This window comes from Ursus arctos, unplaced genomic scaffold (assembly GCF_023065955.2).
Source record: "Ursus arctos isolate Adak ecotype North America unplaced genomic scaffold, UrsArc2.0 scaffold_11, whole genome shotgun sequence".
Taxonomy (NCBI): domain Eukaryota; kingdom Metazoa; phylum Chordata; class Mammalia; order Carnivora; family Ursidae; genus Ursus; species Ursus arctos.
Window position 1 is genome coordinate 7,073,213 of NW_026622775.1, and position 27,727 is coordinate 7,100,939.

The 27,727-nt window shown below is 36.8% G+C and overlaps 1 long non-coding RNA gene and 1 pseudogene across 1 annotated transcript in view; both read right to left on the reverse strand.

Moving 5' to 3' along the window:
- Positions 1-27,727, reverse strand: part of LOC130543329 (uncharacterized) — a 576,439-nt gene that overhangs the window by 298,278 nt on the left and 250,434 nt on the right. The window lies entirely within an intron of this gene.
- LOC113255574 (gametocyte-specific factor 1-like) lies at positions 16,447-16,942 on the reverse strand (annotated as a pseudogene).

Consider the following 27,727-nt stretch of genomic DNA (forward strand, 5'->3'; position numbering starts at 1 on the left):
CCCCCACTTGTGCTCTCTCACGTGCATGCTCTTTCTCTCTCTCTCTCTCTCTCTCAAATAAATAAATAAAATCTTCAAAAAAAATTAAATATCAGAGAAGTATGAACCTTGCCAGGACTTCTAAATATCTACTTACCCTTATGTCTGCCATAATATTTCATAGGCACACAATTAGACTATTAATTCCAGTGATCACAAAAAATAAGTGGCAATTTGAGCACAAATAAGATATGTATTGAAAGGTTTTTATCACCAGTGTTCTTTCAGATAATAACATTTTCTCTGTGATGTGGCCTTTTCCAGATCAAAGTTTCCAAATATCTTTACAAAATTATAGGTAACCACCTATTCAGAAAGCTGTTCTTTTCTGTGACATAGTTTGCCTTTCAGACATGTCACAACCACTTGAACCATGACTCACAACCACTTTGTATGGACAGCTACATCAAATTGATTGTGGTTTACAAGGCCTAGGAACTAGGCTATTTCCTCATGGCATTTCCTTCACTGTTATCTATCACACAATGACAAAATAGTAAGGACATAAATTCATTTTGTTTCAAGTGTTACAAAGAACAGGAGAGCTAAAATAGTCCACAAGGTTTTCTCCTAAGTGGGTATTTTCCAGTGGTCCTCATTGGTTGACACTGCTCAATAAAACATTCCTAATACAAATGTCTGTGTCCATGGTAATGACTCAAATGGGCTTAAGCTGAGAATCGCTTGAAAGCAGGAGTTTTGTCTTATCTTATTCTCTGTATCTGTAGTGCCTAGGGTTACTTGTAGATAGCAATTTCTGACTTTTGTTTTAGTTTTGAAAATCAGAAATAACTTCTCTGAAACTAGAATAACATGCATCGTTCCAATGACTATGCCATTGGCCCAGCATGAACTTCATAAAGTGAGATGGCTATCATTTGTAAATACACTGCACTTAACTAGAATTAATTTTCTCTGATACTAATGAAAGTTTTTCAGTGGTATGCTTATTAACAAATAGGTTTAAAATGTCAGCCTTGATTTATTTCTACCAAAGTCATTTTGTAGCATATTTTCTGCCTCTATCAGGATTATCATCAGTTTGATCAATATAAATGACAAAATAAATAAAAGAAAAACAATATAGATAAGCTTAAACAAAATTACCAAAGACAACAAAAGATAAAAATGTAAATGCCACTTGAGTTGCCTTCCTTTTCTGTCTTTCCACCACTCTTCTCCCTTCTCCAAAGATTTCTATGAATTATACTGAACAGATCGTTGCACTAATGCCCTGACTCTTGCTCTTTGGGAACATGAGCATGAGTTACACTTCTACAGATTTCTTAAAGGTTTTATCTGAGAATTTAGCTAGAGATGCAAAATTTAAAATAACAATAATATTTTTAGAAAGATAAATATAGCCTTAATCACCTTAGCAATTGTTCAATATTTATTTTCATACTTTTTAATTAACCACATGACAGTTGACTATAAATATGCATGCTACTATTGACCAAAATGCAGAATAAAAATCTACAGACATCTCCACTTAAAATGGTTTGACTTATAATTTTCTGACTTTGGGATGGTATGAAAGCTGTATGTATACAGTAGAAACCATACTTTGAATCTTGAATTTTGATCTTTTCCCAAGCTAATGACACACAATACGATACTTTCAAGTGATGCTAAGCAGAAACAGCAAGCCAGAGCTCCCAATCAGTCACATGATCATGAGGATAGACAACTGATACACTTAAAATCATTCTGCACTCATACAACCATTCTGCTTTTCACTTTCAGCATAGTATCCAATAAATTACATGAGATATTCAACACTTTATTATAAAATAGACTTTGTGTTAGATGATTTTGTCCAACTGTAGGCAAATATAAGTATCCTGAGCATGTTTAAGGTAGTCTAGGCTCAACTGTAATGTTTAGTAGGTTAAGTGTATTACATGCATTTTCAGGTCATGATATTTTCAACTTCAATGGGTTTATCAAGACATAACCCCATTCTACATCAGGAAGATCTGTAGTTATATTTGAAGCAGGGAGGTTAACAAGGAAAACATTATTTGAGAAACCCTCTTGTTAAATTCATCAAAGTTTAATGAAAATTGTGAAATTAACTAGTTTTGCCTTTGATATTTTTCCCAATTCAAGGGAAGAATGAAGGAGGGGTAAACAGAAGGGGGATTGAACCACGAGAGACTATGGACTCTGGGAAACAAACTGAGTGCTTTAGAGGGGAGGGGGGTGGGGGATTGGGATATGCTGGTGATGGGTTTTAAGGAGGGCATGTATTGCATGGAGCACTGGGTGTTATATGCAAACAATGAATCATGGAACACTACATCAAAAATTAATGATATACTGTACGGTGACTAACATAACATAATAAAAAATTTAAAAAAAAATCATTTCCCTTTGATATATTCTTTGTTCCTTTAAAACAAATTATTATATTTTTCTACTACTAAAATGTCAACATTTAACATGAGAAAGTGCTCTGTATCTCTATGTTGTCACTTAATTATATTAACTATATTGATACATTTACATGACTTCCTCCCCAGAATATAAATTCTTCTAATCAGAAATAGAAGCTTTTGAGACTCTGGTGCCTTAAACAGCAAACGGCACATATTAAAGCACAACATGCTTTCTATTAAACAAATAATTAGAAAAACAAAAACACAAGTTCACCACAAAGTTATTTACTTATATTTTTGGTATTTCTTCCCAATTTTTAAATTCTCTTCTTTCTGGATCATTTTTCTAAGTTGGAAAATAATTCTAAAAATTTTTGATAAGAAAACTAAACATTTGGAAAGCCCTCAAGAATCAAACAAATAAATCTCATCTGGTGGAAATGAAGACACTATAAAAGGAAGATATTCCAGAAAGCCAGAGAATTTACTGTCATCACTAAACTGTGACAATCCCTACTCCACTTCCTTGTAATGTTAACCCTCTACTGTTAGGAAAGAGAGATCTTTACTATAAGAGGAAAGAGATAAAATATGTAATTAAAGATGGCAAAGAAGAGCCATGCAATATTAAATGACAATTGGTAATATTAGTATGAGCTCAAGATTTTTTGTATGTGTTTTCTAACTCTGTTCACTGGATGGATGTAGAAACAATGACATCCCTAAAACAATGAGCACATTTTATGACCAGATCTTGTATTCTAAACACCATTCTCCACTGAAAGAAAACAGAGAAATTTGGAGAAATTCTTCTTGCAGCAATAAGTTGGGAAAAAACAAAGTTAATCTAAGAAATCATGTTGCACTAGAAAGAAAGAAAAGTGCTTCAAGACTAGTGAGGTTGTATTAGTTATCTGTCATTATAAAATAAATTACTCCCAAACTTAGGACCTAAAAACAATAAATATTTATTATCTCACAGTTCTGTGATTCTAAAATATGAGGACAGCTTAGCTGGGTCTTCTAGCTTAGGGTCTCTCAAAAGGCTGCAATGAAGTTGTCAGTCAGGCTGCAGTCGTCCCAGGCTTATGTGAGAGAAGATATACTTTTAAACTCATTCATGCAGCTGTTGACAATTGACAATAAGTGTTTTCTCATTGCCTGTTATACTGAAAGCTTAAGTTTTTTGCTGGCTGTTGATCAGAAAGCATTCTCAATTTCTAGCCATGTGAGCTTCCTCACAGGAAAGCTGACAGCATTTGTGTCTGGTCTGGTTTCCATTAGCCTAAGCAAATAAGAACGAAAGAGATGAATAGCAGGACAGAAGCCACGGGCTTTTCATAACCTAATTTCAGCCATGACATACCATCACTTTTACCCTGTCCTGTCTGTTAGAAGTGAATCTCTCTGTCCAACACACATTCAAGGGAAAGGATTATATAAGGGCATGAATTGAGGAAGCAGGGATCACTGGGAGACATTCTAGTGGCTATCAATCACACAGATCACATGTGCAAAGGAACAAGCTTGAATGAGCTCCAATTGAATTGGCTATTCAGGACAATTTGATCATCAATAAAAATAACTGTGATAATTGCTTAGATGCAATGAATTTTAAAAAGCAGTCTATAGCTATTAGAAAAGGTAGAGGAGAAAAATAATTTTTTAAAAGATTTTATTTATTTTAGAGAGAGAGAGTAAAAAAAAGAGTGAGTGGGGGAGGGGCAGAGGGAGAGAGAATCTGAAGCAGACCACAATGAGCATGACAGCAGCTTCATCCCATGCCCATAAGATCATGACTGTGAGATCACGACCTGAGTCAAAATGGAGAGTCAGATCTTTAACCAAATGAGTCACCCAGGAGCCCCCAATAAAGAATTTTAAAGTGAGGGAAATGTACTATTTGAACTAAGATTGTCATTTTAAATAGGAAATCTAGACTTCTTTTTTGAAAATTCACACATTATCTTCAATAATTCTATATCTCACCCAGTTTCTATGGAAAGTTTACACATATATTTGATCCAATAAAAATTTTGGTCTCTCTCTTTAAATAGAAGGAAAAAAGAAAAGGAAAGAAAATAAAGGAAGAAAAACATGGGAAGTACAGAGGAAGAACAGTCTTATCTATAAAAGAATGCTAGCTAATAAACATAGAAGAAATTAGAGATTTAGAAAAATCATCATCTTGTAACCCCTCAATATAACAAATGATTCAGTTAAGGATTATTAAAAAGAGCTAAAGGCATCGTGTGAAATGTAGCTGCATAACAGGATAGTTACAGAGTGCCAAAATATCATCTAATATATTAAATATTAATTTAAAAAACCAAAAAGTATATTTTTTATTATGTTACTCACCATACAGTACATCCCTAGTTTTTGATGTAAAGTTCCATGATTCATTAGTTGCATATAACACCCAGTGCACCATGAAATACATGCCCTCCTTAATTCCCATCACCAGTCTATCACATTCCCCAACCCCTCCCCTCTGAAGCCCTCAGTTTGTTTCCCAGAGTCCATAGTCTCTCATGCTTCATTCCCCCTTTTGATTACCCCCCTTATCCCTTTCTTCTCCTAACGATCTCTCTAATTCTTATGTTCCATAAATGAGTGAAACCTTATGATAATTGTCTTTCTCTGCTTGACTTGTTTCATTTAGCATTATCTCCTCCAGTGCCGTCCATGTTGCAGCAAATGTTAAGAAATCATTCTTTTTGATAGGTGAGTAATATTCCATTGTATATATGGACCACGTCTTCTTAATCCAGTCACCTGTTGAAGGGCATCTTGGCTCCTCCCATGATTTCGCTATTGTGGACAGTGCTGCTATGAACATTGGGGTGCATATGGCCCTTTTCTTCACTACATCTGTATCTTTGGGGTAAATACCCAGTAGTGCAATGGCTGGATCATAGGGTAGCTCAATTTTTAACTTTTTAAGGGACCTCCACACTGTTTTCCAGAGTGGCTGTACCAACTTGCACTCCACCAACAATGTAGGAGGGATACCCTTTCTCCACATCCTCTCCAACAATTGTTGTTTCTTGCCTTGTCAATTTTTCCCATTCTAACTGCCGTAAGGTGGTATCTCAGTGTAGTTTTGATTTGAATTTCCCTGATGGCTAATGATTTTGAACATTTTTTCATGTGTCTGTTAGCCATATGTATGTCATCATTGGAAAAGTGTCTGTTCATATCCTCTGCCCATTTTATGATTTTATTTGTTTCTTGTGTATTGAGTTTGAGAAGTTCTTTGTAGATATTGGATACCAGTCTTTTGTCTGTAGCATCATTTGCAAATATATTCGCCCATTCCATAGGCTGCCTCTTAGTTTTTTTGACTGTTTCCTTGGCTGTGCAGAAGCTTTTTATCTTGATGAAGTCCCACAAGTTCATTTTTTTCTTTTGTTTCTCTTGCCTTTGGAGATGTGTCATGAAAAAAGTTGCTGTGGCCAATGTTGTAGAGGTTGTTGCCTATGTTCGATGGATTCCTGTCTCACATTGAGGTCTTTCATCCATTTGGAGTTTATCTTTGTGTACGGTGTGAGAGAGTGGTCAAGTTTCATTCTTCTGCATGTAGCTGTCCAATTTTCCCGGCACCATTTATTGAAGAGACTCTCGTTTTTCCACCAGATGTTTTTTCCTGCTTTATCAAGGATTAGTTGCCCAAAGAGCCGAGGGTCCATTTCTGGGTTCTCTGTTCTGTTCCATTGGTCTATGTGTCTGTTTTTGTGCTAGTACCATGCTGTCTTTGTGATCACAGCTTTGTAGTATAGCTTGAAATCCAGCAATGTTATGCCCCCAGGTTTGTTTTTCCTTTTCAACAATTCCTTGGTGATTCAGGGCCTTTTCTGGTTCCACACAAATTTAAGTGCTGTTTGTTCCAGTTCTTTGAAAAATGTCATTGGTATTTTGATCAGGATAGCATTGAAAGTATAGATTGCTCTGGGTAGCATGGACATTTTAACTATGTTAGTTCTTCTGATCCATGAGCATGGAATATTTTTCCATCTTTGTCTGTCTTCTTCAATGTCTTTCAAGAGTGATTTGTAGTTTCTAGACTATAGATGCTTTACGTCTCTGGTTAAGTTAATTCTGAGATAACGTATGGTTTTTGGTGCTATTGTAAATGGAATGGATTCCCCAATTTCTCTTTCTTCAGTCTCATTGATCATGTACAGAAATGCAACTGATTTCTGAGCATTGATTTTGTATCCCGCCACATTACTGAATTGCTCTGTAACTTCTAGTAGTTTGGGGGTGGATTTTTTTGGGTTTTCCATATAGAGTTATCATGTCATCTGCGAAGAGAGACAGTTTGACTTCTTCTTTGCCGATCTGGATACCTTTTATCCTTTTTGTTGTCTGATTGCTGTTGCAAGGACATCTAGTACTATGTTGAATAATAATGGCAAGAATGGGCATCCTTGTCGTGTTCCTGATCTTAAGGGAAAGGCTTCCAGCTTTTCCCCATTGAGAATGATATTTGCTGTAGGCTTTTCATAGATGGTTTTTATGAGATTGAGGAATGTACCCTCTATCCCTACACTCTGAAGTGCTTTAATTAGGAAAGGATGCTGTATTTTGTCAAATGCTTTTTCTGCATCTATTGAGAGGATCATATGATTCTTGACTCTTTTCTTGTTGATATAATCTATCACACTGATAGATTTGTGAATGTTGAACCACCCTTGCATCCCATGGATGAATCCCACTTAGTCGTGATGGATAATCGCTTTAATGTACTGTTGGATCCTATTACCTAGGATCTTGTTGAGGATTTTGGCATCCATATTCATCAGGGATATCGGTCTGTAATTCTCCTTTTTGATGGGGTCTTTGCCTGATTTGGGGATCAAGGTAATATTGGCCTCATAGAATGAATTTGGTAGTTTTCCTTCTGTTTCTATTTTTTGAAACAGCTTCAGGAGAATAGGTATTATTTCTTCTTTGAATGTTTGGTAGAATTCCCCGGGGAATCCATCAGGCCCTGGAGTTTTGTTTTTCAGAAGGTTTTTAATCACTGCTTCAATCTCTTCATAATTAATTGGTCTGTTTAAAAAATCAATCTTCCTGTTTCAGTCTTGGTAGTTTATAGGTTTCCAGGAAGGCATCCATCTCTTCCAGGTTGCTTAGTTTACTCGCATAAAGCTGTTGATAAAAGTTTCTAATGATCCTTCCAATTTCATTGGTGTTGGTTGTGATCTCTCCCTTTTCATTCATAATTTTATTAATTTGGGTCCTTTCTCTATTCTTTTGGATAAGTCTTGCCAGTGGCTTATCTATTTTATTTATTCTTTCAAAGAACCAGCTTCTAGTTCTGTTGATCTGCTCTACTGTGCTCCTGGTTTCTAACTCATTGATCTCTGCTTTAATCTTGATCAACTACTTTCTATGCATGGATTAGGCCTATTCTTCTGTTGCTGTTCCAGCTTCTTGAGGTGAGAATATAAAAACTGCATTTTAGATTTTTCTGTTCTCTTGAGTGAGGCTTGGATGGCTATGTATTTTCCCCTTAAGACTGCCTTTGCAGTATCCCATAGGTTTTGGACCATTGTGTTTTCATTCTTGTTGGTCTCCATAAATTGTTTAAATTGATTTTTGATTTCTTGGTTTATCCAATCATTCTTGAGCAAGGATGGTTCTTAGTTTCCAAGTGTTTGAGTTTCTTCTGAATTTTTCCTTGTGATTGAGTTCCAATTTCAAAGCACTGTGGTCTGAGGATATGCAGGGAATAATTTCAGTCTTTTGGTATCGGTTGAGACCTGTTTTGTGACCCAGCACATGATCTATTCTGGAGAATGTTCCATGTGCATTCAAATAGAATGAGTATTCTTTTGTTCTGGGGTGTAGTGTTCTGTATATATCTATGAGGTCCATCTGGTCTAATATGGCATTCAAAGCTCTTGTTTCTTTGTTGATTTTCTGGTTAGGTGATCTATCTATTGCTGACAGTGGAGTGTGAGGTCCCCTACTATTAACATATTTTTATCTATATGTCTCTTTATTCTGGTTAAGAGTTGGCTTGTGTATCTTGCTGCTCCCCTGCTTGGGGCATAGATATTTATAAGTGGCACATCCAATTGTTGGATACAGCCTTTAAGAATAATATAGTGTCCCTTCGTATCTCTAACTACAGTCTTTAGTTTAAAATCCAATCTGTCTGATATGAGAATTGCTACCCCAGCTTTCTTTTGAGGTCCATTGGCATGAAAGATGGTTTTCCATCCCTTTACTTTCAGTCTGGATGTATCTTTAGGTTCAAAATGAGTCTTTTGTAGACAGCAAATGGATGAATCATGTCTTTTTATCCAGTCTGCAACCCTGTGGCATTATGGGAGCATTTAGGCCATTCACATTGAGAGTGATTATTGAGAGGTATGATTTTAATGATGTCATGTTGCCAGTAAAGTCTTTGTTTCTACAGATTGTAACTTTTTTTTTTTTAGATTTTATTTATTTATTTGACAGAGATAGAGACAGCCAGCGAGAGAGGGAACACAAGCAGGGGGAATGGGAGAGGAAGAAGCAGGCTCCTAGTGGAGGAACCCGCTGTGGGGCTAGATCCCAGAACGCTGGGATCACGCCCTGAGCCGAAGGCAGATGCTCAATGACTACACCACCCAGGCACCCGTACAGATTGTAACTTTCTGTTCTGTATCACTCTTGGGGCCTTTTTACCTTTATAGAACCCCCTTTAATATCTCCTGTAGGGCTGGTTTCATGGTTACGAAATTGATCAGTGACTGGTGATTCTGGAAGGTCCTTATCTCTCCATCAATTCTGAAAGACAGCCTTGCTGGATAAAGGATCCTTGGCTGCATGTTCTTCTCTGAAAGAGCTTTAAAAATTCCCCCCCCCAAACCCTTTCTCTCATTCCAGGTCTGTGTAGACAGGTCTGACATAATCCTGATACTTTTGCCTTGGTATGTGAGAAATTTCTTTGCCCTGGCCACTTTCAATACTGTATCTAATATTTGCAAAATTGCACTATGACATTATGTGGCATAGGTTTGTCATGGTTGAATTTGGGAGGGGTCCTCTCTGCCTTTTGGACACAAATGCTAGTTTCCTTTGCTAGATTAGGGACGTTTTCAGCTACAATTTGTTCAAATATCTCTTCTAGACCTCTCTTTTTCTCCACCCCCTTGGGGATGCCGATGATTCTGACATTGGAATGTTTCATTGAGTCAGTAATCTCCCGTAACCTACTTTCTTGAGATTGGATTTTTTTGAGCCAAGTTTCTATTTTAGCTTTCTCTTCTACCATCCCATCCTCCAATTCGCTAATTCGTTCTTCTGCCTCATTCACCCTGGCCGTCAGAGCATCTAGTTTTGACTGCATTTGATTCATAGCATTTTTAATTTCTGCCAGATTCGCTCTCATTTCCGCCCTTAGAGATTCTATATTCTTATTAATATTTTTTTCATGTCTACACATCATCTTGACCATTGTTACTCTGAACTCCATTTCTGATAATTTGGTTATATCCATATCCATCAGTTCTGTGGCAGAGGCCACAGACTCATTGTCTTTTCTTTGCTGGGGGGGATTTCTCCTTCTCGCCATTCTGATGGGGAGAGGTTGCAGGGCTGTCCAGAGCCCAAATTATTGATCAGGACCCAGGCAGTGTGCTCTTGTTTTATAGGGACCTTAGGGATGTGGGCTTCTTGATTTTTCAGCCTGCCTTCTGGGGGAGGGGCCTGCCACGCTGATACTCAGGCAACCCTGTTTGGGTAAAGCCTCCCTGTCCCCTGCAAGGGGGAATGGGGATGGGCACAATGTGAGCAGGTATTTCCGGGCTTTTGTTCTCTGGCGGCTTTCCCTGGTGGTTTGCTGTGGCTCTTCTGAGGTTCAGAGCAGCAGTGGCTGAATCCCAGCCTCTGTCTCAGAACAGAGAGATCGCAGTCCACTCTTCACTGAGCTCTTCTGGCCTCTTTAACTATGTTTCTGTTGGTGCTGCTAAACCCTTCAGCATCCCGGGATGTGCACCCCACAGCCGGCATCCCAGCCTTCACTTCCAGGGCCGGCACGTCTCTGTCCTTTGTGTTTCTAATACCACCAGCCGCCAGCCACCCCCATGCGTTCCGGAGCTCCATTTCAGTGTGGTTTGTGCGCACTACGGAGCTCCGGTTTTCAGACTGGTCGCACACGGTCTCAATCTGCTCTCTCGTGGGTGCCAGTCTGCGGGTCTGCCCACTCCCAGTGCAGGTGGCTACCGCTTCCCTGCACCCAAATGCGGAGGCCTCCTCCCCCTTCCATTTATCTTCTGATATCTGAGCATGGATTCACAGCTCCCCTCTTCGTACCTCAATACTCAGTGCTAGAGATGTTCATTTGTACAGGTCCAGGTGTATCTTCCTACGTCTCAGGCTGATTCTGTGGGTGTTCAGGATAGTCTGGTACCTATCCAGCTCGACTCAGGGGACCAGCTGAAAAAGGGGACCCCTACTCCTCCGCCATCTTAACTCCAATCCTCAAAAAGTATGGTTTTTTTCAATACTAATTCTGGTGGTCTGTACCTTAGCTAATCACTAACAGTGAGACAATTTTATTATATGCTTTCTGATAAAATGTAATACATAATATGGATCATCACCTATGAAATAGTCTTGCCATAAAGTTTTGAACTTAATCTAGTGAAACTTCTAGACCACAAATTCAAAGTACAGTAAATACAGGGGATAGAGAAACAAATTAAGTGATACTATGAGCAAGCAGTCAGACAAATCTAGAATGTATGACAACTATAAGAAAATTACCCTGAGTTCAAAAGTCATTGTCATTGGGTAAAAATTTAAAAGAGATGAGTCTTGTTTCAGATAAGACTAAAGAGAGATAAAAACCAGATGCAATGTATGAACCCTGACTAGATCGTGGATAGGAAAAAATATATTGCTTAAGTCTCTGGGGGATGCCATCCATAGTGGTCACAGACAGGTACTAGGTTATACAACAGGGTTTTAAAACAGGTGAGAGGTTTTAAAACAGAAACATTAGCAGAGTGCATGTAGTCCCTATGATTCCTATAATGTCACAATTTATGTTGGGCATAGATAACTTTTAAGTTCTTAGCCAATGTGAAGTAGAGAGGGGCCCCTCTCTACTGATGAAGCACTTACACTAGAGTGTAGGTTGGGCAGAAAGGATCTATGCAACTAGGTAACACTGGAAGCTCCGAGGTTAAGGAAACAGCCTCATTAGAAATATGGAGCTTCCAGAATTCAAGGTCTGTCTGCTATCAACCTCATCTTCCATGGAACTAACCTAGACTTAGACTGAGTTTTCTTTTATTTTTTTTTAAAGACTTTATTTGAGAGGGAGACTGAGCAAGTGAGAGAGAGAGAGAGAGAGAACGAGCAGAGGAAGAGGGAGAAGCAGACTCCTCGCTGAGCAGAGAGCCCAATGTGGGGCTCAGTCCCAGGACCCTGAGATCATGACCAGAGCCGAAGACAGACACTTAACCGACTGAGCCACCCAGGCAGACCTTTGCTGAGTTTTCTGCTAGGCTAATGAAAAGAACCTCCAAGAGCAGTGGGGGATCACATTGGGAGACAATTGGAAAAATTTTTAAATAAATTTGATATAAAATAAAATTGTTGAATTACTATAAAATTCCTAAAGTGTGATAACAGTTTTGTAGTTAAGTATGAGAAAGTTCTTTATTCTTAGAAAGTGCATGCTGAAGTATCCAGAGGTAAAATGTCATGATGTCTGCAATTAATTTTCAATAGTAGATGTGTGGAGAGACACAAACAGAGACAGAGAAAAATACAGAAAAATAAAATGTGGCAAAATGTTAGCAATTACAGAATCTAGGTGAAGGGTATGTGAGTGTTCATTGTGCCAGCATTTATACTTCTCTGAAGTTTTGAAATTTTCAAGATTAAATTATTCAAGACAAGTTTGTACCTAGAACACTGAAATGAGGACATGGCAAATAATGCGTCCACAGGAAAATTTTATCTAGGTCATTTTTAATTTCTTCTTGTTATTTCTAATTTACAATTTATTTATTATACATTGCTTGCATACTAGCTATTTGTTTGCCTAAACTTTGATATTAATACAGCAAAATCTGAAACAAAATCCACTGTCATTTAAAAATATTTCTCTTAATGATCATAATGTTTATTGTTCTAATAAAGTATCCCTTTCTTTCTACTTATTTCTAAGACTTCATTTGTTAAACTAAGGCTTTTTGTTAAATAACATAAGATCAAAGAAACAAATTAAAGGAATAAAAGAATAATCTTTCACTTGCTGCTCTTCTGTTGCTCTCTATAAATATTTCTTCAGTACCTGTGATTAAAGCAGATGTTATTGTCCTACTTAACTTCTCCAATAACCTTCTTTTCCCTATTATCCAATAAACACCTACTTCATTTAATATTTGAGCTACTTAAGAAATAGAAATCACATTTCCCCTCATTCTTTTTCTGATACACATATGTCATTTCCATCTACCTTTAAATGATAAGACAGTACCCAAAACCGAAACTGGAAGAAGAGACTCCTTAGAATCAAATCTAGTTACACATCTGAAGCTTGGCTAGGTAGTATTAATTAGATACTAGAGTAAGACACCTACATTTATTTCTTCACTGTGAGAATTTTAATAATTCTAAAAATTGATTTCTAGGAAAAGAGAACTACCTAACCTGTTAATCATTATAGCCTTTAGAGAATAGCAATGCAAATTTCTCTACATAAAGTGACACAAGCATAAAACATGGATTTGTTTTAGACTATTTTGACATATCACTCTAAACTTAAGAAAACATGAATTATGTAAACTAACATATATAACAATTTAAATTAAATGGTACAAAAATAAAAAAAGAAAAATGAGAGTGACATCATCAATATGGTGACATAGGTCATTCCTCATTTGACTCCCCCCTCACAAAAATAACTAAGATCTATTGAAGAGGAAGACACTGAGAGAATCCTAGAACATGGGGGATGAGTCTAACGTACCACCCCTGCACCACAGAGACCAAAACAAACTGCATTAGAAGGGTAAGAGAAGCAGCTACATGTTGACCACATTACCCCTCCCCCAGGACAGCATAGCATCATGCAAGAGGTCTCCCCTGACCCTTCAGTTCCTTCAGTGGGAAGAAAATCCAGGCAGGAAAACCAGCATTGTGGGTCACTTTGTGGGAGCCCCTACTCTGATCTTGCACCATGGGGACTGGTAGGACATAGGAGAATCTGTAGCATCCAACTACTGGGAATCTGACTGTGACAGAGAAGGGCGGAGGGTCTTGCAACAACCAGCAAAGAATCTTGGCAGATCAAGTTCATACCTGCAGTGCCCACATAGTAATCCCAATCAGCAGCTTTGCTCATCTGCAAAACCGAGTTGCGGTTACTCTGACCAGGAAACTCACTGGGGTTCAGATCTGCCTGAACTCAAGTGGGTTTTGCCAGCTCAGCCAGGCAAGATGTTGAGTCACAGCCTCACATGCTATGGAGTGTTGTGCAGCCCCATCTGACTAGAAGGACTAGTGACAACTCCTGAAAGCTCTGTAGCCCAGTGATGTTCAAGCTGAGAGGCAGGTGAGCAGAGCTGATTATTCTCAAAGCAAAGCCAGTACTGGACAGGGAAGCTTTGCATACTATGCACAGGCAGGGTATTAATTCACTGCCACGGCTAAGGGTAGCTCAGGCCCCTCCCAATCAGAGAGCTTGTTTGGGAAATTGACAGTAGCCTGAAGATGCCCTCCAGCTACTACATAGAAAAGGGAGTTGAGACATTGTCCCACCTTTGTAGAGGGTGTCTTCCAGCCCCATCTAACCAGAAGGGCTAGTGAAAATGCTTTAAAGCTATGCAGCTCAGCAGTATTCAAGTGAAAGGGATAGACAGAGCTAATAGTTTGCAAAGCAATGCAGAGGGAACTCGGGGTTCAGAGGGAACTCGGGGTGCGGGTTGGCTTGAGTTAAGACAACAGACAAAGAACTTTACCAATTTTGGAGATGCTTCTTCTGCTGCACCCAGGAAGAGAATCTAATTAGTAGCCCCACTCAATCCTGAGTCTAGCCTTCAGCCTGTCCCACCAGGAAACCTAACCAGAGCACATGGGAAGTTGTGTAGCCAATTCAACAGCCCTCAGCACAGTGGCACTTGAACAGACAGCATAGCCCATGGCTTCCCCAGTCTACAGAGCAAAACTAGTGGCCTCACATGACCAGAGAATTCAGTGCATACTCAGGCCTGATTTGGGCCCCCAGTGAACTCTAGAGGTCCTGGGCCCTGTCCTATAGCTCTTTCAGGGCAGGGATGATAATTCATAACCCAATCTATTATTGAATATGGTACCCGGTCTCAACCATCTAGTGAGCCTGACAAAAGAATTCAGGCAACCACAGAGCTCATCCTATAGCCTCACTTGGTAGGAAACAAATCCAGCAATCATATCTAGCAGTCCTCACAGCTTGAACAGTTGCCTCACCCAAATATAGACCATAATAGAAGGCCCTACTTGTCTAAGGACATTACCAGCAGACACCCTCAAAAACCCAAACTGAGCAGACTGTTGAAGAACTATCTCTGCCAAAGCAAGCTATAAAGCCTAGAAAAAAAGCCCCATTATTCAAATGTGCAGATAGCAGTGTAAGGAATCAAAGAAAAATAGGTAAACATGGAACCACCAAAGGAAACTAACCAAGTTCCAATAACCGACCTTAAAGAAATGGACATCTAATAAACTGTCAGACAGAGAATTCAGAATAATCCTCTTAAGGAAGTATAGCAAACTACAAGAAAACACATAACTGAACAAAATTTTTTTTAAATGCATAAAAAAATGAAAAGTTGACAAGACAATAGCAACCATAAAAAAACCCATAAAATTAGAGTTGAAAAATGCAAAAACTGAACGGAAGAATTCCATAGTTTCAAAAGCAGGCATGCAGAAGAAAGAAGTGACTTGGAGGATAGAATATTGGAAATTACACAGTCAGAGGAGCAAAAAGAAAAAAAAATGAAAACATATGAAGAATGCCTATGGGAATTATAAGACACAAGGAAAAAACAACATATGCATTATGGAAATTCTAGAGAAAAAAAAGAGAGAGAGAAAGAGACAGAAAGTTTATTTAAAGCAATGATGGCTGAAAACTTCCCAAACCTGAAGAACGATGAGCATCCAGATCCAGAAAGCCCAAATGATCCCAAATAACTTGAACTCAAATAGGGCTACACTGAGACATGTTATAATTAAATTATCAAAAGTCAAAGACAAAAAACTTTAAGAGCAGCAAGATAAAAGAGAGAAGTTACATACAAGGGAATCCCCCAAGACTATCAGTGGATTTCTCAACAGAAACTTTTCAGGCCAGGAGAGAAATGAATGACATATTCAAAATATTGAAAGAAAATAGCTGTCAACCAAGAATTTTATACCTGACAAATTGGTCCTTCAGAAACAAAGGAGGGATAATAAAGACTTTCCCAAACAAACAAAAGCTGAGAAAGTTCATTACCACTAGATCTGCCTTAAAGAAATGTTAAAGGGAGTTCTTTAAGTTGAAGTAAAATAATGCTAATTAACATAATCAAAACAGGGGTGCCTGGGTGGTTCAGTCAGTTTAGTGTCCAACTCTTGATTTTGGCTCAGGTCATAATCCCAGGGTCCTGGGATCAAGTTCCACCTTGGGCTTCTTGCTCAACAGGGAGCCTGCTTCCCCCTCTGACTGCTGTTCCCCCTGCTTGTGCTCTTTCTCTCTCTCTGACAAATAAATAAAGTATTTTTTAAAAATGTAAATTGTAACAGCAATAACCTAAAATGTGAGAGGAAGAAGTAAAAGTGTAAAGTATGATAATTCTATTGAAGTTAGGATGTTATCATTTTAAAATAGTGTTATAGGTGTTTAAGATTTTTTTTTTTTCAGTTTAAAGATCACAGTTTATCTTTCTATAATTAGATTAGGAGAAAAAAATGAAGAACCCACTGGTAGCAGGAAGAAGCAAAAGTCTTTTAGGGTCTGGCATCTGATGAGACAGATATTCAGTTATTGTGCATTTCCATTTTTTTTCAATGGCAGAACATACAGTAGAGACTTGGGAATGCACATTCCTGAAGCCACATTACTCTTGTGTCCCATGATTATGTTGCTTGCAGGGCTGTTGTTGCCACAGTAGTTGTCTGTGCCCCAGACCAATGGGGTGCTAGTCTGTTACCAAAGATTTTTATCTGTCTTCATCACAAGGAGTGCACTGCCATGTGTGCTCAGCCAGAGTCTCTTGTCCAAGTTTCCTGGTTTGTTGACAACATCCTGCTCAATACAACTTTTATCATCACAGCTTGAGATGTGATGACTGATTTTGGCCCAAGGAACCTGATGGCAAGCATTAAAGGGACAGGTCGCCAATCTGTCACATCAAGATGATTCTTTCTATACTTGATAAGATGATAAGGAAACCTGCAGACCCTGATCTGGTGATTTTTATTATAGGAGCATTATAATAGCCTTTAGGGTCCAGGGAATTGTTGTAAGTTTCTTCCATGTTGGAAATGAAGGAGCTGAATCCAAGTGCTCAGTGGAGACGTGATCTCCCCACAGTCACCTCCTCCTGACATCTGCACCCCAGGAATGCTCACGTCCAGCCTAAGATATTTTATATAACCCTCATGATAACCCAAGAAAAATCTTGTGGTAATTATTCAAAAGACCATGATAAACTAGTCAAAGCACACTGATATCAAAATATATTAAAACACATAAAAAAACAGCAGTATAAGAAGCAAGGAAAAATGGATCTACAAAACAAGCAGAAAACAATGAAAAAAAAAGGCAACAGTAAATCTTACTTACCAACAATTGCTTTAAATGTAAACAGATGTAATTATCAATTCAAAGGACACAGAATGGCTGAATGAATAAAAAAAAGCAAGATGATCTAACAATATTCTGCCTATAAGAGACTCACTTTAGCCTTAAAACACATAGACTGAAAGTGAAGGAATAGAAAAAGAAATTGCAAGCAAATAGTAACCAACAAAAAGCAGGAGTAACTGTATGTGATCAGAGAAAATAGACTTTAAACTAAAAATGATAGAAACAGAAAAGGAAGGTGATTATGCAATGATAAAGGGATCAATACATCAAGAAGATATAATGTTTACAAATACTTATGTGCCCAACATCAGAGCACCTAAATATATAAAACAAAAACTAAAAGAGCCAAAAGGAAAGATAAACAATGATATAATAATAGTTGGAGACTTTAATACTCCACTCTCAATAATTATCAAGAGATAATCAATAAGCAAACAACAGATTTGAACAATACCTTAGACCAAATGGACCTAACGGACTCACAGAACATGTTATCCAACAACAGCATAATACACATTTTTTTCAAGCATACATGGAACATTTTCTAGGGTAGACCATATGTTAGCCCACAAAACAAATCTTAGAAAATTGAAGAAGACTGAAATCATGCCAAGTACCTTCTATGACCATAATAGCATGAAACTAAAAATCAATAAGAGGAGGAAAACTGGAAAATTTATAAACTCATGAGAATTAAACATCATTCTCCTGTACAACCAATGGATCAAAGATGAAATTTAAAAAGTTTCTTGAAACAAACAAATATGGAAACACAACTTGCTAGAATTTATGGGATGCAGTAAAAGCTGTTCTAAGGAGGAAGTTGATAATAATAAATTTCTACACTAAGAAGCAGGAAAGATCCCAAATAAGCAACCTAATGATGCCTTAGCGACCAGGAAAAGGACAAAGTGAACCCAAATTTAACAGGAGAAAGGAAATGATAAATATTATAAAAGAAACAAATGAAATAGTGAACAGAAAAACAATAGAAATGATTGACCAAATAAAAGGTTTGTTCTTTGAGAATATAAAATTGACAAACCCGTAGCTAGAGTAACCAAGCAAAACAAAACAAAAACAAAGAAGGACCCAATCAACAAAATTATAAATAAGAGACATGCAACTGATACCATGGAAATTCAAGATCAAAATATGTCAACAATCTCGATAGCCTAGAAGAAATGGAAAAATTCTTAGAAACATACAACTTACCATGACTAAAGCAGGAAGAAATAGAAAATCTGAATATACCAATTACTAGGAAGGAGATTGAATCAATAATCAAAAACGTCCCAATGAAGAAAAACCAGGACCAAATGGCTTCCCTGGTAACTTTTACCATTTAAAGAATAACAAACATCAATCCTTCTCAAACTCCTCCAAAAAATAAAAGAGCAAGAACACTTCCAAACTCATTTTACAAGAAGAGCATTATTCTATCCAAGACCAGAAAAGGACACTACTAAAAAAAAAAAAAAAAACAACAAAAACAACAGTAATAACAACAACAAAACAAACCTGAAGGCCATTCATTATTCCTGATGAATAAAAATGAAAAAATTCTTAATGAAATATGAGCAAATCAAATTCAGTAGGAAATTAAAAGGATTATTCACCATGACCAAGTGGGATTTATCCCTGTGATGCAAAGACAGTTTAACATATGCAAACCCATCAATGTGATATTAATAGAATGAAAGAAAATAATCATATGACTATCTCAAAAGACTCAGAAAAAGCATTCAATGAAATTCAACATCCATTCATGATAAAAAAAACTCTTAAAAAATTGGCCATAGAAGGAACATATGTCAACATAATAAAGGCCATATATGACAAGCTGACAGCTAGCATCATACTTAAGAGTGAAAGAATGAAAATTTTTCTTTTATGATCAGGGACAAGACAAGGGTTCCTGTGCTTACCACTCCTGCTCAACATAGCACTGGAAGTCCTAGCTAGAGCAGTCAGGCAAGGCAAAGAAATAAGAGGTATCAGAATTGTAAAGGAAGAAGTAAAATTGCTTGCATTTGAATGACATGATTTTATATATAGAAAATCCTGAAGTCTCAAGTCAAAAACTTTTAGATCTAATCAATGAATTCAGTAAATTTGCAAGATACAAAATTAGCATGCAAAAATCACTGGCATTTCTAGACACTAACACCAAAATTTCTGAAAAAGAAATGAAGAAATCAATCCCATTTACAACAGCATCAAAAAGGATAAAATACTTAGGAATAATTTTAAGTAAGGAGGTACAAGATCTCTATGCTTAAAACTATAAGACGCTGATGTAAGAAACTGAAGATGCAAATAAATGAAAAGGTGCCCCATGTTCATGAATTGAAAGAATTAATGTTGCTAAAATGTGAATACTTCCAAAAGCCATCTATAGATTCAATGCAATCTCTATCAAGATTCCAATGGCATTTAATTGGATATCCACATGTAAAAGAATGAAGCTGGACCCATACATTACACCACTCACAAAAAATAACTTGAAATGGATAAAAAAACTTAAATATAAGACCTGAAACCATTAAACTCCTAGAAGAAACTCCTAAAAGAAAACATGAACAAAGCTCCCTGGCATGGGTCTTGGTAATAATTTTTTGTATAAAATACCAAAAGCACAAGCAATAAAAAATAAACTAAGTGGGACTGCATCAAACTAAAACGCTTCTGCACAGCAAGATATTATCAACGAAGTGAAAAGACAATATACAAAATAGGAAACATCATTTGCAAACCATGTATCTGGTAAGGGTTAATATCCAAAAAATATAATGAACTCATGCCAACTCAATACCAAACAGAACAAAACAAAACAATAAAAACAATTTAAAATACAGGCAAATGACTCAAAGAAACATTTTTCCAAATAAAATACATGTAAGACCAACAGTTACGAAAAGACGCTCAACATCACTAGTCACTAGAGAAATGCAAATTAAAACCACAATGGCTCTTAGAATGGTTATCATCAAAAAAACAAGAGATAACAAATGCTGGTGTGGCTGTGGAGAAAAGAGAACCCTGGTACACTGCTGGTGGGATTGTAAATTGGTACAGCCACTATGGAAGACAGTATGGAGGACCCTCAAAAAGATTAAAAATTAGAACTGCCATATGATTCAGCAATTTAATTTTGGAAATATACCCAAACGTATCAAAAACACTGACTTGAAAAGGTATCTGTGCCTCCATGTTCATAGAGCATTATTTATAATAGCCAAGACATGGAAACAACCAACTTAAGTGTTTATCAATGAATGAATGGATAAAAAAGTTGTGGTAAATATATTCAATGGGATATTATTCAGCTATAAGAAATGAGGAAATCCTACCATTTGTGACAACATGAACAGACCTTGAAGGTGTTATGGTAAGTGAAATAAGTTAGAGAAAGATAAATAATTGTATAATCTTACTTCTATTTAAAATCTAAGAAACAAAAACAAAAACCAAAGGAAAAAAACCCAAATTCATAGAAAAAGAGATCAGACTTGTGGTCACCAAAAGCAGGGAGCAGAGGGAGGTAGAATCAGAGGAAGGTGATCAAAAGGTGCAAGCTTGCAGTTGCAAGATAAATAAGTACTGGGATATAACGCACAACATAATGATTATAGTTAATACCACTGCGTAATATACAGGAAAGTTGTTAACAGGGTAAGTCATCAGAAGGAGATGAATCATCACCTAAGAATTATCATAAGGAGAATTTTTTTTCCTTTATTCTTCTTTCTTTTATTTATATTTTATCTATATAAGAAAATGGATGTTAGCTGAGCCTATTGTGATAATCATTTACAATAAATGCAAATCAATGCTGAATACAGTAAACTTATACAGTGATGTATGTCAATTATTTCTCAAGAAAATTGAGGCAAAAGAGAAAAATTGTTCTTAAGAGAATAGATGTTGGTATCACAGAGACCTGTTTTGACTATGTCTTTGACATTAACTGTTCAAAGCTGTATATATTATTTAACATCTGCACTTGAGTTTCCTAATCTGTAAAATATATAGTATTTTTATTGTGTTATTGGGAATAGTAAGTGAACAAATACATATAAAATGTCTGGAACAGAGCAAACCCTCAACAAAGGCTCATTTTCTACAAAATAACTCCCTCAAAATAATCTGCCAATACTGTATCTTTCTTTACAAAACAGTATCTTAATAATGGTGGTGAAAAATAATTTTCCAGTCATATCTATAACTAAATTTTCTTCCAAAATAGTCTGGTCACAAACATGGGTATGATTCTTCTTTTTAGTCATGAAAAAATGACAGGTTTGATTGAGATGATCTTTTATGGTCACAAAATTCTATTGTTTAATTTTAATTTTTTTTCCTAAAGAAGAGCCTGTCCTTTCAAATATAATGAGCATTAATATATAGTTCACATAAATTTGGCACAGCATTAATCCACTTAAAATTTTAGGATTTTTTTTGTTATTATTCTTCAAAGAGATAGCTGATTATATTGCAGTTTAATGGAAACAGGACAAGATTATGACTCTCTAAAATGCCTGGTGAGAAAATAAAGAGACTACTAATATAGTCTCATCAAATGAGGGATCCTCCTTACAGATAAGCTAAGCAAAGGGTGTCAGAGGCACTGGTCCCTTTGTTTGCAACACATTAATTAAGGTTTGAAGTCACTGGGTTTACAACCTTCTTAAATCCCACATCCAAGATTTCTCAATATACATTTGACCCCATTCCTCCAAAAAAAGATTTAAAATAAATCCCAGTTTCTGAGGTGAAACGCCATTCTTTATTTAATTTCATTACTCTTTCTCAGTTTTTTTTTGTATGGCTGTGTTCAAACAGTACACAAAAGAGCCACTGGTATAAACTGATGCAGGAGTAGTAGCCCCAGTATCTCTGCTACTTTATCTTTCTGCTTCCCACAGTATGGAGAATCTCTTGACATTATGATTTAAGATTATTTCTAGATATTGTTAAAAAATAGATTCCATTTAGAGACAGTTGAGAGATGCAAAACAAAAAGAATGAAATTTAAAAAAAATTATTTATATATATATATATATATATATATATATATATATATATATATATATATATATATCTCCTTAAATGCTGTTTGTCTGATTTTTCTAGACAATCTGGGAGCTGTAACAGCTCAACATGACCTTATAACCTAAACAAGACAAGTATATTTGGAGTTTTAACCACCTCACAGCTACCAACCTGAGAAGAGCATGCCAAAGGAAGATAGGAAAGCAGTGCTTTGCAAGTATGCATTTCTCCTTCAAGATACATTCCCTTTTTCATTAGTTTCCATATCCTCTAGAGAAGAAACGGGAGAAATTCAAATACAATATTTGATTCAAATTTAAACCCATAAATTTGTCAGTTTGAATTGCTGCTTTCTTTCCAAAGACATTTAAAACAATTTACTTTTCATATTGGCCACAAGCTAAATATGATCTCAGCTTCCTTAAAAAGGGACTTTGTTACAAAGTCTGAGAGAATATGGGTATGTGGCTCCCCCCAGCGGCCACTGGGAATGTCAGAACAGTTCAGAGAGACGGGGAGAAAGTGGTGCTTTGAATTATCGCCAGCCAAGGCCCACTGTCCAATCTTCTTCACCACCTGGTAACAGCTGGTGTGTATGTAAAGATGACATGAAAAACGGATAGAGGTCAAATCCAGGAGGACTTGCTTCCCTTGTATAGAAAATCAATTTAAAGTAACAAAAGTACCAAGATAAAATTTCCAAGAACTTCTGAATCTTTAAATAACGCGGCTAAACTTTAGGGAGAAGAGAGGGCCAAAGCGAAGATGGGAGCAAGGCTTTATTCCACATAGCATTTCATTTAATAGTTTAATAGTTTCAGATTTACAAAAGTAGAAGAAAAACCGTAACACTGGGGGACAAGCTAATACCAGAATATTCCCAAGCTGACAAGCAATTTGGAGTGAAAACTGACACAATAAAAAATTTTAATGTACTGAATATATTCCAGCTGAGAGCCCACAATATCAGCAACTCCCAGAGGTTCCAGGAAGACACTAAGATTCGCTGCATCAGAATTTCTGGGCCTTGGCCCAGGTTTTAACCATATCCCACATACAACATTGCCTTGATTCTCTTGAGGGTTCGACCTTCAGAACAGCCTCTAAATTCAAAGTGCAGCTTCTGAGAAGGGAAAATGCTTTAGAATCAAGATAGGAAGATATATCTGCCTTTCAAATTTATAAGCCTCTATATTCGGCAGCGCCAGTGAGCCCACAAGCACTGTGCACAGACAATGCACAACCATGGTGACTGCTCAGATAAGAACTGGGAGGGAGGCTAGGCTAACCCCTCCTACCAACAAGCCTGACTCCCGAATTCTGAGAGCTCATCCCACCTCTTAAATGTGTCTCCTTTGCTAATTCATGCATAGAAGCCCTCCTTACCCTTGTCCCTTTTCTGGTTTCCTTTCTTCTTCTATTTTTTACCTCCACCTGGCCTCTCTCCCTAACACAGCCACCTCTACCCGGTCACTTTCCTCTACCTCCAAATACCGTTCTTTTCTGGGTTCAGAGCTTGACTTCTCTCTCTTGACTTTTATTTCCCTTAATCTTTATCTAATGAACTTTCCTCAGCCTCCTGTTATTACTAACATGTGAAGCAATCTGTTAAGGGATAAATTACTGAAGAGGTTCTGCTACAAAGCATTACAGAGTCATAGAGCTTAGAGCCCCAAAGGGTCTCAAAATATAATGTGGCAGAGCCTTCAGCTTACAGGCTGTTAAGGCACCTCTTTGAATTTTTCAGATACTGAAATTGAGGCTTAAAGCAAGTAAGTGTCTTGCCCAGTGATAATTACCTGGAATTTGCAGCTTCATAAGACGTAATATTTCCCATTATAAATACCACCTCTTACACATAACAACATGGAAAAAGTTTTGAGAAAAGGGTTAGGTTTTTTGTACTCGTTGAGCATTGTCACTTAAATAAAAAGCCACCTGACAACACTCACACTTGAATCCCAGTATTAGAAACGATCTACTTTTTAATTATAACTATTTTGTCTTTTACATTCTTCCTTTTTTTTTTCTTTACGTCAGTATGAATAATTAGCCCTTTTTTAGATAAATGTCTCTTCTCTGGTTATTGTGTATGAACACAAATATGTTCTCATTTTAAGGTATATTGTTTTCACCTGCCAGCTGTCATTAAAAATTGCATCTGCAAAACGCAAGCCTACCTCATGGTTTTTTATGTTTTGTTTTGCCCATGAAGGTTAATTGCAGTTCTGCTCCCATAGCTTCCTCACTGCTGTGGCGTTAACCATGGGTTTGCTGTGCTGGGAAAGGTTTATCAAAGGTCTGGAATGCAAAACAATGGCAACAATAAATACCAATTAGACCCAAGTCTTCTGCTCCCACTGCCTCCACAGGTTGAAGAGGCAGACCCAGCTTTTGACTTCAGTGAGACTGGACTCTCCTGAAGCCACGGAAGAGGCCGAAGACCTGTTTCCAAGACAACTTTTAGAACTCAGGTTTTCCTGCTGATTAATATGATAACGTGGAGGCACAAGTGAGCAGCTTCTCGGCCCTCTACCTTCTCAAAACAGCTTCTCTTGAGGGCTTGCAATTGTATCCAGCCTTAATTAACCCATTAGGAGTGTAAGTGACATGTGCATGTGTCACCTGAAGTTTACTTTGTCACAGGCTAATAGTATGAGAAATTGAAATTGGGACTTGGTTGTAGAACAAAGAACATCTAAAGCAAAGTAAAAACATACACTTTCCAATTTTGACAGACATGCCCATTTCTCACCTGTCTTGTATATTTCCCTTTTTTTAAATTATTTGCTTTCTAAAATAGAATAAAGAAATATAGGTAGAGTTATTTAAGAATATAAATATATAGAGATATATAAGCTATTCTATCACATCAGGAAGATGGGATTCCCTTTAAAACAGTTATTTAAACAGAAAATTGCTAGTAATTTAACAAAATCATTGAAATCGTGACACAAATACTAGCTACAGTGACCTCTAGTGTTCTAATGGCTAAACAATCAACAGTCATAATAGCTGCTTGCCCCATTCATTGTTGATTAACAAGTATCAAATCAAGTTATAATTTCTGAAAAAGAAAGAGATCCCACCAGTCAGTCTTACTTTACTGGTTACCATCTCCATGAAAAGAATATAACAATAAAATCTGGAGCACCTGGGTGGCTCAGTCAGTTAAGTGTCTGCCTTCAGCTCAGGTCATGATCCCAGGGTCCTGGGATCAAGCCCCATGTCAGGCTTCCTGCTCAATGGGGAGTCTGCTTCTCCCTCTCCTTGCCCCTGCTCATGCACTCTATCTTTCTCTTACTCCTTCTCTCTCTCAAATAAATAAATAAAATATGTTTTTAAAAAAGAATATAACAATAAAATTAAATAATTTTTAATTATTAACATCTCACCATCCTAATGATATCTTTCTCATTGTCGTCAACTTTCCAAGCATTGTTCACATGAAAACGTATCAATATATTTAACATTATATTTTTGTCCCATTTAGTGTGGCTATCAATTTTTTGTAATTTTAGAAAATATTTCAGTTTCTTGACTCTCAACTTGGAAATTAGAAGTTATAAACAGAGACATCAAAGGATTTCTCACTGGAAAAGTGTTAAGTGCTGACATTATGCTAATTGCTTTCAGTGGCATGAGTTTAGCCCTATCTTCCAAAACGCAGGCCCTATTAGCCAATAAAGGACATCACTAAACATAAAAATTAGGTAAAAGAATTTAGAGAATAAATACCAAAGCTACAGAATGCCTGGAATTGTTGTTCAGATTTTAGTCACCTGCAAGAGTGACAAATCTGTCTGAACCTGGTATGCAAAACAGGAATTGTTTAACTATGGGATATGCTATTACGTTAGTTCTGATAACCTGGTAAAAATCTTGCAATTATGATTTTTCAGAAAAAACAAGTTCTATCCACTCAGGTCCTACAAATTGATGAGCAAATGTTCAAAATATGGAAATTAGCGATTTACATTTCTCTTCTAATGAATCCTATCCTCCACAAAGAAACAGTGACTGAAAACAAACATTTCTATAATGTCCTCATTTGCGTCTTTCATTTGGTCTGATGGCAGGATGGTCCTCTCATCTCATCTATCCAGTATAGCAGGAGGCATGGTGATCTCAGAATAAGATGGTTAAGTGATAATGATGTATGGGCTAAGCTCTTGGAAACTATGGATAGGCCATACCTCATCTTTTTAAGAGGACACTGAAATCATTAGCTCATATTTCATGAAACTACATTTTTCATCCTTTCATCCTTTTCATTTATGTTACTGTTATGAATGGAGTCATACAGACAGAGAAATGAAAGATTAGGAGTAATTAACTTTAAACTAGGACTGCTTTTTACACATAGTACTTATAACTATGTTTCTCACTTAGCTGTTAAGTCACTGAACCAAGTTTGATTTTTATTATTTAGGTATATTGGTATTTTAAGAAAAAAGGGGAGAAATATGTATGTGGATAGATGGGGGAGCTTTTAAAAGTACATAAACTAAGATGAGTTCGACACTCTCTAAGAAAGAAACATAGAAACTGAGACATTAAATCACAAGGAAAATTAAAGCCAAAAGTTGAAGAGAGGTTGACAAGTAAAGATCAGAATAATGCAAGAACTAAGCAAAAAAAAAAAAAAAAAATGAGGGTTATATGGGGACAGTATAGTTACCAGTGATTCCCCAAAAAGCTAACATGATCTATATAGCCTAGAAAAGTAGATCACTGAACTCATGATGATATCAGAGACTCCAGAAACTGGATCAAAGACATTTCCCATATCTTTAGCAACTCGAGTGTAAGTAAGAGCTTCAAAATATTGTGATATTGGGGTCTCTGGGAATTGTCTGCTTCTATATTATCTACTAGTTTGATGCTTGTTATATTAAACCTCTTTTTAAAGATTTATTTATTTATTCAGAGAGAAAGAGAGAGTGCATTGTGCATTGGGAGAGGCAGAGGGAGAAAGAGAATTCTCAAGAAGACTCCCCACTGAACACAGAGCTGATGTGTGGCTCAATGCAGGGCTCAATCCCAGGACCCTGAGATCATGACCTGAGCCGAAATCAAGAGTTGACCACTTAACCAACTGAGTCACTCAGGTGCCCCTATATTAAACCTCTTTTTAAATAAACTTGTAACAAGAATTCAAAAAAAAATAGAAAGGTAAAAAAAGGCCGGTCACTTATACTTCAAGACAAATCTGTGCCAAGAAGATGGTATTTCTTAACTAAGAGACCTTGAAGTCTTCATGGGTCTGGTAAAAGAGTAACAAGTTTACACAGGTTTACCTTTTTTCCCCAAAAGATGAGAAATCTTTAAGTTGTTTTAATTTGTAAATTAATTCTATTACCTTGAGATCTCACTTACTGTATAGTCATTTTAGTTA